We start from the raw sequence: 15,624 nt of genomic DNA, 5'->3' as shown, positions 1-15,624 counted from the left end.
CCGAAGATTCATTTGATGAATCCGATTTTCCAAAATAGATGATTCTGGTGATTTTTCAGTTAGTACTTCGGAAGATGATATGATTAGGCCTCTGTCCCATTCGAGACGGAAATAGCCCAACATCAGCTGACATGGGTTGCACTCTGAAATGGTCAATTCGTGTTATGATTCCACGTTAAAAGTATGACTTTATTGGCGCACCCAGCGGAAAGGCTGATGTTAATGAAACTACTGACCCACTGCAATATTTTGAACTGTTCTCTACTGAGGAATTAGTTTCAAAAAGTTCCCAGCAAAATGAATGCCCAAGCTGCCTTGTTGGTTTCAACGTCTCCTGGTCTGAAAGGATTTCATGAATGGAAAAATGGAAAGACACTGACAATGATGAACTGAAAGTCTTTTTTGCAGTAATGTTACTGTAAGGTGTCATGCAGAAACCGGAGCTGGAGATGTTTTGGTCGACGAGGCCTCTTTTGGATACACCTTAGCCCAGGCAAATTATGACTGCCAAAAGATTTTTCTTTTGCTTTGGTGCCTGAATTTTGTCAACAATTCTTCCATATCCGCTGATCAATCAAAGGCCCAGATTTCATTGCAGAAGATCAAACCTGTGTTCACCACTCTTGTAAATAAGTTTTCAACTATATATACTCCAAATAGAAACACTGCAGTCGATAAATCACTAATGCTGTTCAAGGGGCAATTAGCTATGAAGCAGTACATCCTGATGAAACAAGCATAATTTGGTCTCAAGCTGTATGTACTTTGTAAAAGTCAGTCTGGTTACGTGTGGAATATGCTTGTTCACACAGGGCCCAGTAGGAATTTGAAAGATTCAGCCAATGGTCTGAAATTGTCACATATTTTTATTACCTTGGTCAATGACTTTCTTCGCCAAGGATATTATGTCTTCCTCGATAACTTTTATACATCTCCCAAGCTTTTCAGAGAATTACATCAAAACAGGACTGATGCAGTTGGCACAGCATATATGAAAAGAAAATAGATGCAAATGATCTGAAAAAAAGGATTGCAAAGGGGACAACTCTAGCCAAATTCTGTGGCGAACTTATGGCACTGAAATGGTATGACAAGAAGGAGGTGACATCCAGAGGGTAGGGGGCGAGGGAGGAGGGGGAGGTAGATGGGGTAAATGGGGTCAAATATAGGGGGGTAGGGGTAGGGTTAAGTGGGTAAAGAGGATCAAATATATGGTAGCTGAAGGAAACCAGACTTTGGGTGGAAACACAATAGAATATACAGATGTCAAATTATAATGTATACCTGAAAATTATATAATCGTATTAACCAATGTTACCCCAATAAACTTAATTAAAAAAGAAAAGAAGGAAGTGACAATGTTGAAGGCATTCCACAATGATACTGTGATTGAAGTAGACAACAGAAATGGAAAGAAAATTAAGAAGCCATGTGGCATTGTGGATTATATCTAGAATATGAGAGCAGTGGGCTCGGCTGATCAGATGCTCACTTCTTATCCAACTTAGCGCAAAAGACACAAGTTTTGGTACAAGAAATTCTTTCACCACCTTCTAAACAGTACAGTGCTGAACTCCTACACCCTGTTCAGTCTGAGCACACGATCAGCCATGTAAGCTTCAGACTGACATTGATTGAAAGGATGCTGGAAAAGCATCACAAGCCAGGACAGCAACGTCTCCGAGGCAATCTGTGCTCTGATGATGTCACACCTCTTTGCCCCTCTGGAAGACATTTCCCTAAGAGCACACCGACAACATCAGGGAAACAGAGTCCAACTAGTCACTGGAATGTTTGCTGCTCGCACAATGGCAAGGGTGGCAAGAAGATCTAGAGAGAAATGTGATATTTTTGTGCAGAATGTGATGATCCATTTTGTGTTGTTTCATGTTTTGAAATTTACCACATCAAAAAATTATTCTCATTATTTATTTATTTTTAAATTAGTTTAGTTTTTAAATTTTTTACACCTACTGCACCTGGTCTTCCTAGGTGGTCTCCCATCCAAGTACTAACCAGACTTGACCCGGCTTAGCTTCTGAGATCAGATGGGATCGGGCTTGTTCAGGGTAGCATGGCCATACATGAAAAAATTATTAAATACTAATCATCATATACATTTCTGTTACATTAGGATTAGAGACAGGTTCTGTTTAGAAATAACTATAAGAAGAGTTTTTATATTTTATTTTCACACTGAAATCCAGTCAGATTTGCTTTAGCCTCAAACAGCGTGTTTATGTAAAATTAAGTTAACGCTGGCAACGAGCTGCACTTTTTTCCCCCTAAATGGGCAATCAGTTAATCTCAGTCATTTTTTTTGTTAATCATTTTAGGTTTCAATTCAGACAATTCTGGTCTTCAGCCTTGTCCCCGAACCTAATAAAAGGAGAATTTATTTTCTTTCCCCTTTCCTCAGTTCCAAAGGCTTAAATTGCATGATAGTATTGCAAAGAGGGGTCTGTTCCCTGTCATTAGCAGCTGTCCCTTGAATAGGAAGTAGAGTTAACTCACTCCATTTGGACTTTGGTGTTTCACATGTGTGTCCACTGATCATTAGTCCTGTGTTGGTGTCAGAGCACTCAGGGTACACTTGTTCATGTTTGCCAGTAGCTGCCTAGGCTGCAAGTCTTTCTTAGCCACTTCTGCATCCTTTTGGAAATACAGGAAACATTTATCTTTTCTCTCACACCACCATGGACCTGTGCAATCATCTTGGGGGTATAGCCTTAGGCCCTTCCTGGAAAATAAGGTAGGGTCTTTTCTGCTTTCGAAGCCCTCCTGCACTCTGAGAGTTTACTGTCTCTCTCCTGAGCTCTCTTCCAAGAAAGGCAGGCACTTGTTGGGGACACTTAGAGGAATTTAACTTTCTTACTTTTACTTTGCTCTTTTAATCAAGTCTTCAGCTTGAGAACTGGCTTTGAAGTCATCTATTATTTATAGGATAAATTTGCTTCTTTGTGTTTAAAACCCAGTTTTTGAGATTCAGAAACATCTCTCAATATATTATCTCTCCTCAGCATTTCAGAACACCATATGAAGAGAGCTGAGACATGACTCTTTGTTATTCTCCTGTGGCCTTCCTTCTCTAAGACATAGGCCTGACTGCAGCCTGAAGGGAGAATAAAAAGCTCAGAGCAGTTAATACCAAAATATTGCTTCCTTATGCTTACTAGAATAAAATCAGGGACTGGACTGGGGCTGGGCAGGAGTGGACAGAGAGCAGAACCATGAGTCAAGTACACAGCTTGTCCGTTGATGAACACCCAGCCTAGGCAAACTGTTCCTGTGTTGCGGGTGGGTGGAAATAACCTACACAAGGTCTCGGAAGGAGGCTTAAAGAGTAAGGGAGAACTCAGAAGTAGGGAAGAGCTTTGAAAAATCATCTCTGGTAGCATCTAGAGAAGAAATGCCATCATCCTCCAAAGAGTGCATGGAGAAGACCTTGTGGTCTCTGTCTTCTACTTAGTTATACTTCAAGAAGAAGAAATACAGATAACTTTGGATTCATTCCGTCCACTTTAGTGCCAGTTACATTTCTTTCAGTGCCACAGCTGGATGGCATGTTAACGTGTTTGGTCTTACCTTCCCAGCCTCCAAGATTTTCTCTGCGTTTAGATACCAATATGATTTTTAATCTCTTTTATTAAATGTGTGAAGAATGCAAATATCTCCCAGACTTGGTGGTTGTCACATTAGCCTTCGATTCTGGAAATAAATTATGTTTTCATCTTTTTCTATTTCCAGTGATATTTTGTTGAAAAATTTGAAAAGGCTATATTGGGGCCACTGTCTTAGCCTAAATGTCCCATATTATGTGATTTTTTAAAGAACATTTAAGAATAGTACAAATAGATATTTTTTACTTGATAATTATTAAAAGCATTTAAAATATTAAGAAATGAATTAGTTATTTTTATAAGCAAGTCATTAACATTGTTGGAGTAAAAAGTATCCTAAGATAGTATTATTTCAAAATAGTTCAAAGTGATAAATAAAATGACTATATGAATTATATGGGGCAAACTTACCACATACCTGTATAGGCTGTGCATTGCACAACTCCAGGGATGAGCTGATTAATTCAGCAGCTCTGATCAGAGTAAAATCAACTTTACTATTTAGTAAATGCCATAAAAATTCTTAAAGTGTAAAATTTTAATCACATGCTGAGATCTAAAACCATATTTGATAAAAATACATAAATCAGGATTGACAAATAATTTTCATTTTATATTATTGGTGGTAGATAGTGGCTGCCTGAAGAACTATGTTAAGAAGGATTTTGAAGGTACATCTAAATCTAGAGAGAAAGGGATTGGGATCAATTGTTCATGATTGCTATAGTCATTGACAGATGAGTGGCAATACCTATGTCATGCTTTTGCTATCCTTTGTATAAAATATATGTAAAAAAGAAACTAGGATAAACAATAATGTAAAAACTAAATGGATTAGTTTTAAAAAGTCAACGATATCTTCCCCAAATTTAACATGTGAATGGCTTAACAGTCTGTCTAAAACTTGTACTATGATCTATAGAGAGAGAGAGCTATTACATAAAGCTGAACTGTCTTCAAATCCATCGACACCCATGCTTCAAGCCCAAATTCCAAAACTTTTACTTTTATTCAGGCAGAAGAATATTGACAGTCCTTATGTAGTGATCCTACTGAACATTTTATAGTATATCAAATTTAGGTGATCTTACAGTAATAAAAAGGAAATTTCCTTAATCGTGTTCATTTTAACAATGTTTTCTGTCATTTTTTTTTTAATGATTGTTTTAGTCTGTTTGGGCTGCCATGTCAAAATACCACAGGCTGGATGGCTTAAAAAATAGAAATTTATTTTATCAAACTTCTAGGGGCTAGCAGTCCGAGATCAAGGTACTAGCAAGGTTGGTTTCTGGGGAAGCCGCTCCTCCTTGGATTGTAGGTGGCTGCCTGTTAGCTTTATCCTCACATGGCCTTTCCTCTGCATGGGGAGCAGGGGGAGAAGACAATCTCTGGTAGCTCTTCCTCTTATAAGGATACCAGTCTTATCAGATGTATGACCTCATTTCACTTGAATTACCTTCTTAAAGGCCTTATCTCCAAATACAGTCACATCGGGGGTAAGGGCTTCAACATGAATTTTGAAGGGACACAACTCAGTAAACATCCATGATCCTCTGCCTTCAGTTGCATATAATCTCCTGGAGGGGACAGACATGCTCAATTTGCAATGCAAGGAGAGTAAAACCAGCAGGAGGATAAGGATATAACAAAGTGCTGAGGAAGTTAAAAAGTTAGCATTAGCAATGGCAGCAGCTTTCTCCAAGTAAACCTTTTCATGACCTCTTAGCTACTTGTTTCTTCCTAAACATCAATTGAATCTGCATCGATGGTGTTTTGTTCTACAGAGTCCTAGTGTTCCATGGTTGTGTTTTAGTGATTCCTCAAATGTGTGATTCAAATTTTGTTTAAAAATATATTTCAACTATTAAAACTATAATAAAACAACATGCAAACAAGCTACATGAAATAACTCATGTGTTATGTACCAAATTTTAACACATTAGAAACTGCTTATATGACAACTTAGGGTGCCAGTTTATCTTGATTTTTTATAGGCCTTAGAATAAAACCTCTGCCATTTATGCCTAGTTGAAGAATAGCTTGAGAATATAAGACAAGCTATCAGAAACAGTTTCTTTGTATAAAGAAAAAATGGACATGAATTAAATGCCGAAGTTTACATATAATCTAATTTTCATTTAAATGCTGATTTCTGCTTTCTTTGTCACTGAAACTTGTTGATTTAATATAATTGTTATCTATGTAAAATTATAAATTATATTTATGTTAATAAATAATGCCTTTATACTCATTTAGTGTAACATTTCATTTGAAAGTAGGGTTGTTGCTAAAGCAAGTTTGAAAAACACTGCCGTGTTTTCTTACATGTATTCTATGCTTGTATGTACTGTGTTATTAAACAACTAAAAACTGCTGAAACCTATCACATGATATAAACCAAACAGCAAAGATCAAGCATGTGGAAGTCTAGGTGGGTAGAAGCACATATCGCTTAGGTGCCCTTGAGTCATTAGTTTTACAGCCTGACAGTGAGCAGTCATTCATTATAAATCATTAGAATTTTAATTTAAAAAATTAGTGTAGGGAGCTGAGTTGGGGAGGGACATTAATATGAGTATTTGGTATTAAGATAAGAGCAGCTCGGTAGGAAACTTCCTAATGGAAATGTCACTGATAGCAATTACCCCTTTCCAGTCAAGCATCTCTTTGATTTTCTTCCAGCATTCAAGGGACCAGGCAGCCTGACAGATACAGTGAAGCAAGAAGGGTGATTCAGAAAGCTAGAGAACTGGAAAACTGGCTAGGGAATTTGGAGACAGCAGTGTAATTTGATATTTGCATCATCTGACAGTGCACTGGGTCATGCTTTTTAGTTGCTAAGCAGAAATTCAACAGGGCGCAGGGCAAACTGGTGTGATATACTGAGAAGTGGAGATGAAGAGCAAGAATCCCAAGAATGGCAGATTTGTACAGGTGGACAGGGGATGAGGCTGGGCAGAAAAGCCAGCAAGGTCAGAGAAAAACTGATGGGCAGCTGCCGTCTCACTTATCCCATGAATTCTCTCTAGCTCTTCGAGGCTCAAATGTGGTACACCAATGACTCTCAGAGAAGTTTTAGGAAGGTGTATAGCATTATCTTTCTTGATGTTTATCATCACTTGAGGTGTATGAAATCTTATGTTAATTAAACTGAATGTACAAAAACTCTAAATACAATCCCTCAACCAAAATAATTTCTTTTAGTCCTTTTTTAAAAGAAAATCTTAATGCTTGGGATCTTTAAACCTAGGGTGAAATTTCTTATGATTACACAGCTTCTTGCCAATGGATAAATATGTTTGCCTTTCATTCTTTAGTTTTCCAGTGTTATTATTCCCTGTGTTTCTACCATTTTCCCCCTCAGAGAAACAGCTTTGTAATCTATTCAGAATGAAGACATAGAATAAGAACACTGGTCCTAGATTTTTTTTCTTCAATGATGAAAACTTTCTTTATAAAAAATGTTAGGGGAAACAGAGGGCTGAAATTATCTATATTTGCAAGTGACAAGTTAATAATAAGATTGAGTTGTTCTGTCTGCCTCTTGAATAAATCTTATTTTTCTGAGAATACATAACATACAGAGAAATACCCACACACGACAGTGTGTAAACACGACAAATGTACTTAAGGATTTCTGTGGGTGAAATTAGACTAATGCTTTCAATATACAAATTTTTGTGTCTCAAGAAAAGAAATGCTGTAGCTGCCTCTCTGTAAAGCTAAGCCGACTCTCTGTTGGCTCATGTAATGTTCAGAGTATTTTTTGGTTGATTTCCTAGCAATCAGAGATAACATGACAATTCACTGTATTTAGTTTTTGTGGGTTGTAATGGTTCAAACACATGGGAGTAATTCAAAGCTTTGCTTTTTTTTTGGGTTCAATAATTCCATCTCCACTTAGAAATAAAATGATAGATTTTTTTTTAAAGCAGCTAAATAATGCATGGTGTGATAGGATGAGGACAGTATTGCTAAAATTCACATCAAAAAGCATCCTCTATCATCCTGCTTAGTTCTCAGAGCTGTTCCATTAGTGCCCCTTTAACATGTAATATTTCCCAATTAAATGTGTTGGTAAGAATTATTCATTTTAATAATTAAAGAGCTTCCCCAGCTCCCTGAAGAGCGTTACCATGGCTGCTCAGCTCCACTGCTGGGAATAATCACAGCATGTAATGTAAGGAGAGGGTGATAGTTGAATACTACTATTGCCCATTGGGTGAAACTAACTCAGGGCTCATTTCAATGGCTCCATGAACCCTAGGACTCCCAGGAAGGACCTTTTGTTGTAGCAGTCTGTGATATGGGTTGGTTTTGTGGCTATAATGGAGTGTAAAATTTGCCAGCTCATATGCATTTAGATTATGTGTTTGAGACATCCTAGGATGACATGAGAAGGCTTTTTGACTGTCTTCAATACTACTTAACTATTAGGCAGTGATTTCCCCAACTGGTTTTTGTGATGCTTTAAGGCTGCCATTAAATTCTACTAACAAAATTTTCTTTCACTCTAATTTTAAAGAAATATGTGACCTTGGGGGCTTCAGGGGTGGCTGATATAAAAATAAACTTTGAGAAGGGTATAACCAAATGCAACAGTAATTTTCGGTCTGTTGGAGGCAGCTGTGTTGAGTCAGGGTCTCTGTGACTTCTTGGGTATCAATTACTGATAAATGTAATCACATCTGATAGCATTAGGGGATTGATAATTTCCAAACACTTGAGTTTCTATTATAAAACAATTATATAGTAAAGTCAAAGACCCCATCCAATTCCTGAAAATAATAATAAGAATCAAGGTAACCACCCCCCACCACTACTCTGATAATCATCATCCTAATAAAGTAGCTCAGGCTTAGAGGGGACTTACCATAAGAACTGTTTTAAGTGCATTACATAAATGAACTCATTAAGCTATGGTCACGAAGATCAGATCCTAGATTGAGATAATTAGCTAAGGATATCAATAGCTATAACTATGACTACAAATATTAGCACTACCCCTGTGATGATAAATGCTTTGTAACTCTTTAGTACTTCACACCTTTTAAACCACTCTCATATTCATTTGATTCTTGCAACAAACCGTTGAGGTAAATGGAGCTATTTTTACGTTAATTATGCAGGGACATTATGTGATTTTCCAAAGTTTCAACAGCTAATCTTGGATTACCAAGATTACCAGAATTTTCAAACTGGAAGTAGGTTAGAGATTTTTGCTGGTGAGACCGAATTATGGAGATTTGTGGTTTGCTCAGGTTTTAGGTTTTGTCACTGTCATTCTTATGAATTTCCCACAACATCAGAATTTTCGTTTTGATTTTCAAAACTAGAATGATCATTCCTTAGCCCTCCTTGATGAGAGACAGGTTTGCTTATGTCACTCAGGAGCAGTCCAGGAGTGAGAACAAAGTGTCTTCTCTGAAAGGGTTTTCATTATTTCCCATCTCGCTTAATCTGGAAAATGAAAACAATGAAAGGTAAGTGAAAAGGGCCAGGAAGCAGAGCAGAAGAGCAGATGACCTGTCTTTGGTTTCTGACACCCTCCCTGGGATGAGAGCAAACACTTTCCAGGTTCCCAGGCAATGAGTGGACTGTGATGCTGTCCCCCACAGGTTTCCACGCTGCAGTCAGCCCATCATGAGGTGGCTTGCTCATAGCTTTTCATCCACATTTGGGAGTAGTCATGACGTAGTTGTGATGTGTGAACTGATGGCTCAAAGCCTGGGCTGTATGAGCCAGCAGTCCTCCGTTTCTCCCAGGTTGGTTCTGGTTCTCCATCTGTCATCAGGCCTTGCTACCGTCTTCTCTGCAATCCAGGGACTGTCTTGACAGATGGTTCTTATGTGATATTATAATTGTTTTTGTTTTGGGGAGAGCTTTCTCAGCCTTCAACTTACAGTTAACATTTTAGCTAAATCATTCTCTGTTATCTTGGGCAATATATAGACATGACCTAGTGATTTTTGTATGCAATGAGGTGTACAAGTAATTTGCTAATTAATAAGTTTCAATACAGTATTATATGCATATGATGTTTGTACCACCCTGAACTGCAGGTAGAGACATCACTGTTATGAATAAATAGGGAGAGAGGCTTTTCTCATGGTTTGTCTCCTAAGTCCCTCTGTGTCCCAGTCACACTGTTTTGCATTTTCTCAGATAATTATGGTTTGCTACTTATCTGGCTGACTTAATGAGACACATTTGATTGCAGCAAATAAAACTCTATAAAATAAATCAAGTCTCAAAAATGAGGAATTTGTAGGTTACAACAAGATATTTCAAGGCAATCCACAGGTAGGAAATGAAGTATGGCTTCTTCTTATGGGACTGGAACTTGGAAATATTAAATCGGGTCCAAATTCTGTCTTACTTTTTCTTCCTGAAGCCTCATTGTATTTGGTGTCTGCTTCTCTCGAAGCATCTATAGGCTGTCTTCTGCTCCTGGGATGGCCTATCATGGCAGCTTCAGTTTTTAAATTCTCTTTTTTTTATGGTCTCATGCTAGCAAGCAACTGATAGGGACTGTGTGTGTCAGTCACTTTTCTTAATTGTAAGCAACAGAAACTACCATGGGTAACTTAAGCAGAAAAATAGCTTAATAGAGGATATTGGTGAGCTCGTAGAATTATTGGGAAGGTATGGAAAAGAGAAGAAAACAAAGGAGACTCCATAGCCAAAACAACAGCCAATGAATATACCACAAAACTGGTCGTGTGAGGATACTGCTGCTGCTGAATACTAGACTTGCCTAGTACTTAGCCTGCCCAGTACTAGACAGACCACTGATGCCAGGGCCACTGGATTCTGCTATCGCTGCTTCCACTGCTGACCATCCTGGTCTCCTGGAAACAAGATTTTTTAGTGTCCCTACAACTGTGTATTAGCAGCTTCCAATTCAAAGTCCAGAGCAGGTATTTCTGATTGGTCAAGCCTAGGTCATGTTCAAGGTCCTTGGCTGCAAAGGAGGCTGGGAGGGCAAATACTTTCAGGCTCTTTAAAGGAAGGGGGGCTATGCCTCCCACCATGACTTATAAGGTAGGAAATTCTTCAAGTCTAAGGAGGGGATTGAAATTCTCTGCAGGCCCCCAAAACAAAAATAAAACAACAAAAACCCAAATGGTCACTATACTCAGTGTCCCAGTTCTCCACAGCTGCATGAATATGAACAGTCTGCTTGAGTAAGATAGTCATCCCTAGACCAATCAATTATGGCCAATGAAGAAAAAGGCCTTTAAAATAGGGCTATACTTTCCAGGGCTGTGGGTGAGTAGATGCTTCTTTAAGTGGGTGGGTGAGTGAAATCATAGCTAAGTAATCATGGCTGCCCTTTTTTCTGCTACTGGCTCATGAATCGTATCCTGAGGTGACTTTTATCCTATACTACCCATCTTAGATAACTTGCTAACTTGCCATTGGCTGCATTACTGTGGGTATTTGTTTTTGTTTAACTTCTTTAGGCCAGATGTGGTTACTTCGGGTCATTTGGTAGCTTCACGGACTCAGACCTTTTCCAGAAGGTCCAATTCCTTTTCTTACTTAAGTAATGGACAAATTTGTGCCTACTCTTTGGACATTTGAAATCACGGCTTTTGTTAAAAAATCAAATTTATTAGGGTGACATTAGTTAATAAAATTAGATTTCAAGTGTTCAATTCTATAATATATCATCTGTATATTGCATTGCGTGGTAGCATGTTCAGAGTTCAAATAATTCTTATCTGCCTTGGCTTTTATTTTCTACTAGACCATCAATTTGTGCCTACTCTTTGGACATTTGAAATCATGGCTTTTGTTAAAAAATTAAATTTATTAGGGTGACATTAGTTAATAAAATTAGATTTCAAGTGTTCAATTCTATAATATATCATCTGTATATTGCATTGTGTGGTAGCATATTCAGAGTTCAAATAATTCTTATCTACCTTGGCTTTTATTTTCTACTAGGCCATCAAATTTCCCTGACACACATGCCTAGTTTCCTGGTCATGTTGGGATGTGTGGAGAGCTTATTGAGCTCTTTTTTGGCTCTCTCATTTCCAAGCTCTCCCTATTACCTTTCTCGTTGGTCCACTACTTTCCCCAACTGATACTTCTATCTTAAGCTAGCTGTGGATTTGTCTCCATTTCTTTTCTACTGAGCTTACCTTTATTACTGACACCCTCACTGGGTATGGGTTTTCACCTTCTGCCCCAAATCAAATTTGCTTCTACTGGCAGAAAGATGCTGGTTTTTATGGCCAGTCCTGTCTTTGTGGTACTACTGCACTGACAAACTGGTGGGTTGAGAAATGGGATGGGAGCAGCCCTAGGCAAAAAGGCTGCAGAATCTCACTTTTTTTTTTCAGCTGGCTTTCATGAATAAATGCTTATCGATTTGTCATCTGTCTTTGGTTAATTTACAGAGCCCTGGAGTGTTTGGACATTGTTTTGGACTTTTTTTTTTCTTCCAGTTTTATACTTGTTTCTGTGGAATGGATGAAAGGATTTTTGACTTCTTTATGCTCTCATAGCCAATTTTATGTTTTTTTAAATCATGAGTTGTACAAATGTCTTTCTATTTACAAATCTAGTTTATGGCCAGTATTTCCCCCTTTGCAGAAATATCAATCAGAAATGAAACTTTGGTGGTACAAAATATAATTTATTTGAAAATGGCAGTAATTTATGAATTTAATTTGATTTTCTTCTTATCACATGTGGGTGACTTGTGTCATGATAACTGTGAGACTATTTGTGTAGGTGGTGTGACTTGATTATTATATACATAAGAATATTGGTGAGTGGGATCCACATCATTTCTTATTTCAAGGAGAATTTAAAAACTATTCATTTTTGAATCTTTTACACTTTAAATTTAACACTTAATTATCAGTGTTAATGGAGATGAGCAAAAGCATGATAACATCTAATATTGGGCAATACAGGAATCATATATGGTGCTGTGTGTTGTTTAATATTTCTTTTGGAAAATAGTTTTATTTATTGTACAAACAGTTTTTAGCTACCAGGGTTAAAACACTGAATATGTATGCTTTAATTGAGCCTTGCCATTTCCTTGAGGGGATCATTGTATTATCATTTTACAGAAATGGTGGAAACTGAGGTTGAGAGAAGTTAAGTAACTTGCTCAAGGATAGACACATAAAAATTGTTGTAATGCAGATTAGAAACCTAGTTGGTGTGACTCCCAAGATTTTGTATAGTATGTGGTCATGTGATGTGGACATTCACAGTATTATTTCCAACTGGGGATAATATGAATTTTAGAGGTGGGACTTTTTCATTTCTTTATTTTCCCTTTCTGCTGAACTTTTAACATTGCTTTTGATGCTGATAAAAAGAGTCCACTTACAGCAATTCTAGCCTCTTCTACCTTGCTGGCCTATGGCTTCCCCGGGGGCAGAGCAGTAATTGCTTTTTTATACTTTAGCTTACACTCTTGCTTTACTTGAAAAAACAAAATTCATTGAGCACAATTGTTTTACAGTCATTTAAATACGGATAATCTCTTTGCCTTTCAAGTATTAGAAAAACATAGGTTTATCTTAAAATTAGTGCCTTTGAAATTTACAACTTTTAACCCTGATGCATTAAACAGACCCAAATTCAATATATTTTCTATTTCCTTTATTATGTGCAGAATACATGAGGTTGGCATAAATAATATAAAAGCTATGCTAATTTTCACCACTAGTAAAGAGCTTTGAGATAAACAAAGATATTATATACTACCCTTGAGTTTTATTTATTTCAAACATATGATTCTCCCTTCAAGACATCACATTTGGGCTCTGTACTTGGAAAACATATGTTAAATTTGAGTGATATCTCAGATATACAAGAGGCTATTTATTTGCTAAAATGTATTTTTGTTTGTTTGAGAGTGCCTCTGAAGAGTGACCAGAGTGTTCCCCAGTCCCTTAGGTTCCAGCCTGGATGGACACATGGCTAAATGGACTGAGTATGCTAAGGTTTACTTTTTGGGAATGAGTGTAGCACAAACCATTTCAATCTCCTTGATGCTCACAAAAGAGGTACAAAAGATCTCATAAACAAGCAACACAAAACCAGTAGTTTTCCCCTTTGCTGAGGTGCTATTGCTAGCTGTGAGATTTTCAGAACATTGAGGGAGATTCTGAATTCCAGGGGGCTAAAGGCACACAAATAACACCAGAAGTCACTCTCAGTGAAAAATAAGCTCGTGTTTCCTTACGGGAAGAGCTCATGTTTCCTTAGTTTTTCAGAAGTTTGAATTGCGTTCATCTTTTCACTGGAGGCTACTTTGCCTATAGCTTATTTCATTCTCAGGTGGCTCAGTATTTGAACATATTAGAGCATCACTTTGCACTTACCATGGCTCAGTGAGAAGGCATGATTTTTATGTAAAGCAGGAACTAGTAGAAGATTCTTTACTTTTGATGTTTGCCCACAAATACCCTATACTTGAAGATATATTTGTGTCCCCGGGATGTGTTAATTGCCCTAAAAAATCACCACCATAACCACCACCCTCTCTTCAGAATCCTTTAGTTCCATCTGTCCTCAAACACAGTTTCAACCAACTACTATATATAGTTCTATAGAATCAAGAATGTAGTGTGGTAGTTTCTAATAATGGATTGCAAACAGATAATTATAGAAGAATTGCATCCTATTGTAAAAATTATGTCGTAATGCATTGGATACTGCTGTAACATTTTGGGCAAATTACAATTTTTCAAGCTGCCTTTCCTGGGAAATGGGGTTTCAAAACAAGGCCCTTAAGAAAAGAAAATTATTTGAAGTTTAAGTACTCTGTGATAGGAAGGAAAAATTAGGGAAACTTTTAAAATGTGGCCCTGTGTCTGCAATGCAATATTCAGATTTATAATCAAATTCCCCAGGAATTGAAGCACAAAGGATGGAAGTCTGAGAAAATGAACAAAAGTGATTATGGGCGCATGAATAGCCTACAGAAATATTTCAGAAAGCAATACATTGATGTTCAGTTTCGGAATGCCCATGCAAACTCTCAGACATAAGGATTCCGAAAAGGAGATAAAGGTCCCTCAATACCTTTCTAGATAAATAATAAAAACAAATAAAATTTGTTTTCCAGTTCATTTCAAATTACCGTGAAGCCTGCTAAGAAGAAAACTACTAGTCTAGCAAATAAAAGGAATTAGAGTTGGCACTAATTCCTTCTGCCCCAAATCATGAAGCTCTTTGGAATTCAGAATTGACACAGTGGAATGTCAGCTATTGTTTATGACCATACATAGCTGTGACAGTACATGAATAATAAATGTTTGTTTCAGCTTATATCCAAGAACCTGGGATGCTAGGATGACCTTAGAAATGTAGCCTCTTTCTCTCTGGCAGTTATTTGAAGATTTTTCTGACTAATCAAGTTGGAAACCAACATTTATCCTCATTATGTTCATGTCATTGGCTAAAATAAAAAATAAAAATAAAAAAAAGCTGGGTTGGTTATATTCTGATTTATTTGGAGAGTTCATTAAATTTCTCAGATGAAACTTCATGTATAAGTATGAGCTAAGCTGTAAATAGAAAATAGTTTAAGTTTAAAACAGAGGAAATTTAATACCTGGTTGACTACACAGGTGATGGAAAAGCTGAACCATATGGGGGATGGTTAGGTGATTAGGGATTTATAGCAGCAGGAAGTCATTACCCCCCTGTATTAGTTATTTATTGCTGTTTAACAAATTACCCCTAAACTTAGTGGCTTAAAACATCAAAATATTATCTCATACAGTTTCTGAGGGCCAGGAATATTGGGATGGCTTCAATGGCTCAAAGTCTCTCATGAGGTTGTAGTGAAGTTCTTGGCTGGGGTTGCAGTGTCACCTGTGGGTGCTTGACTAGGTTGAGAGATCTGCTTCCAGGCTCACTCAGGAGATGGTTAGATGGTGTTGGTTCTTGACCATGTGGGCCTCTCCACAGCATAGCCTTGCATCATGGCAGTTGGCTTCCCTTAGAGCAAATGTTCCAT

The 15,624-nt window shown here is 37.4% G+C and overlaps 1 pseudogene; it reads right to left on the bottom strand.

Moving 5' to 3' along the window:
- Positions 1–1,967: 1,967 nt before the first annotated feature.
- On the bottom strand, positions 1,968–2,086 carry LOC112485110 (annotated as a pseudogene).
- Between the last annotated feature and the right edge of the window lie 13,538 nt (positions 2,087–15,624).

This window comes from Pteropus alecto, unplaced genomic scaffold, assembly GCF_000325575.1.
Source record: "Pteropus alecto unplaced genomic scaffold, ASM32557v1 scaffold95, whole genome shotgun sequence".
In the NCBI taxonomy this organism is placed as follows: domain Eukaryota; kingdom Metazoa; phylum Chordata; class Mammalia; order Chiroptera; family Pteropodidae; genus Pteropus; species Pteropus alecto.
Note: the sequence above shows the minus strand (reverse complement) of the source record. Positions and strands in the feature narration are given on the sequence as shown.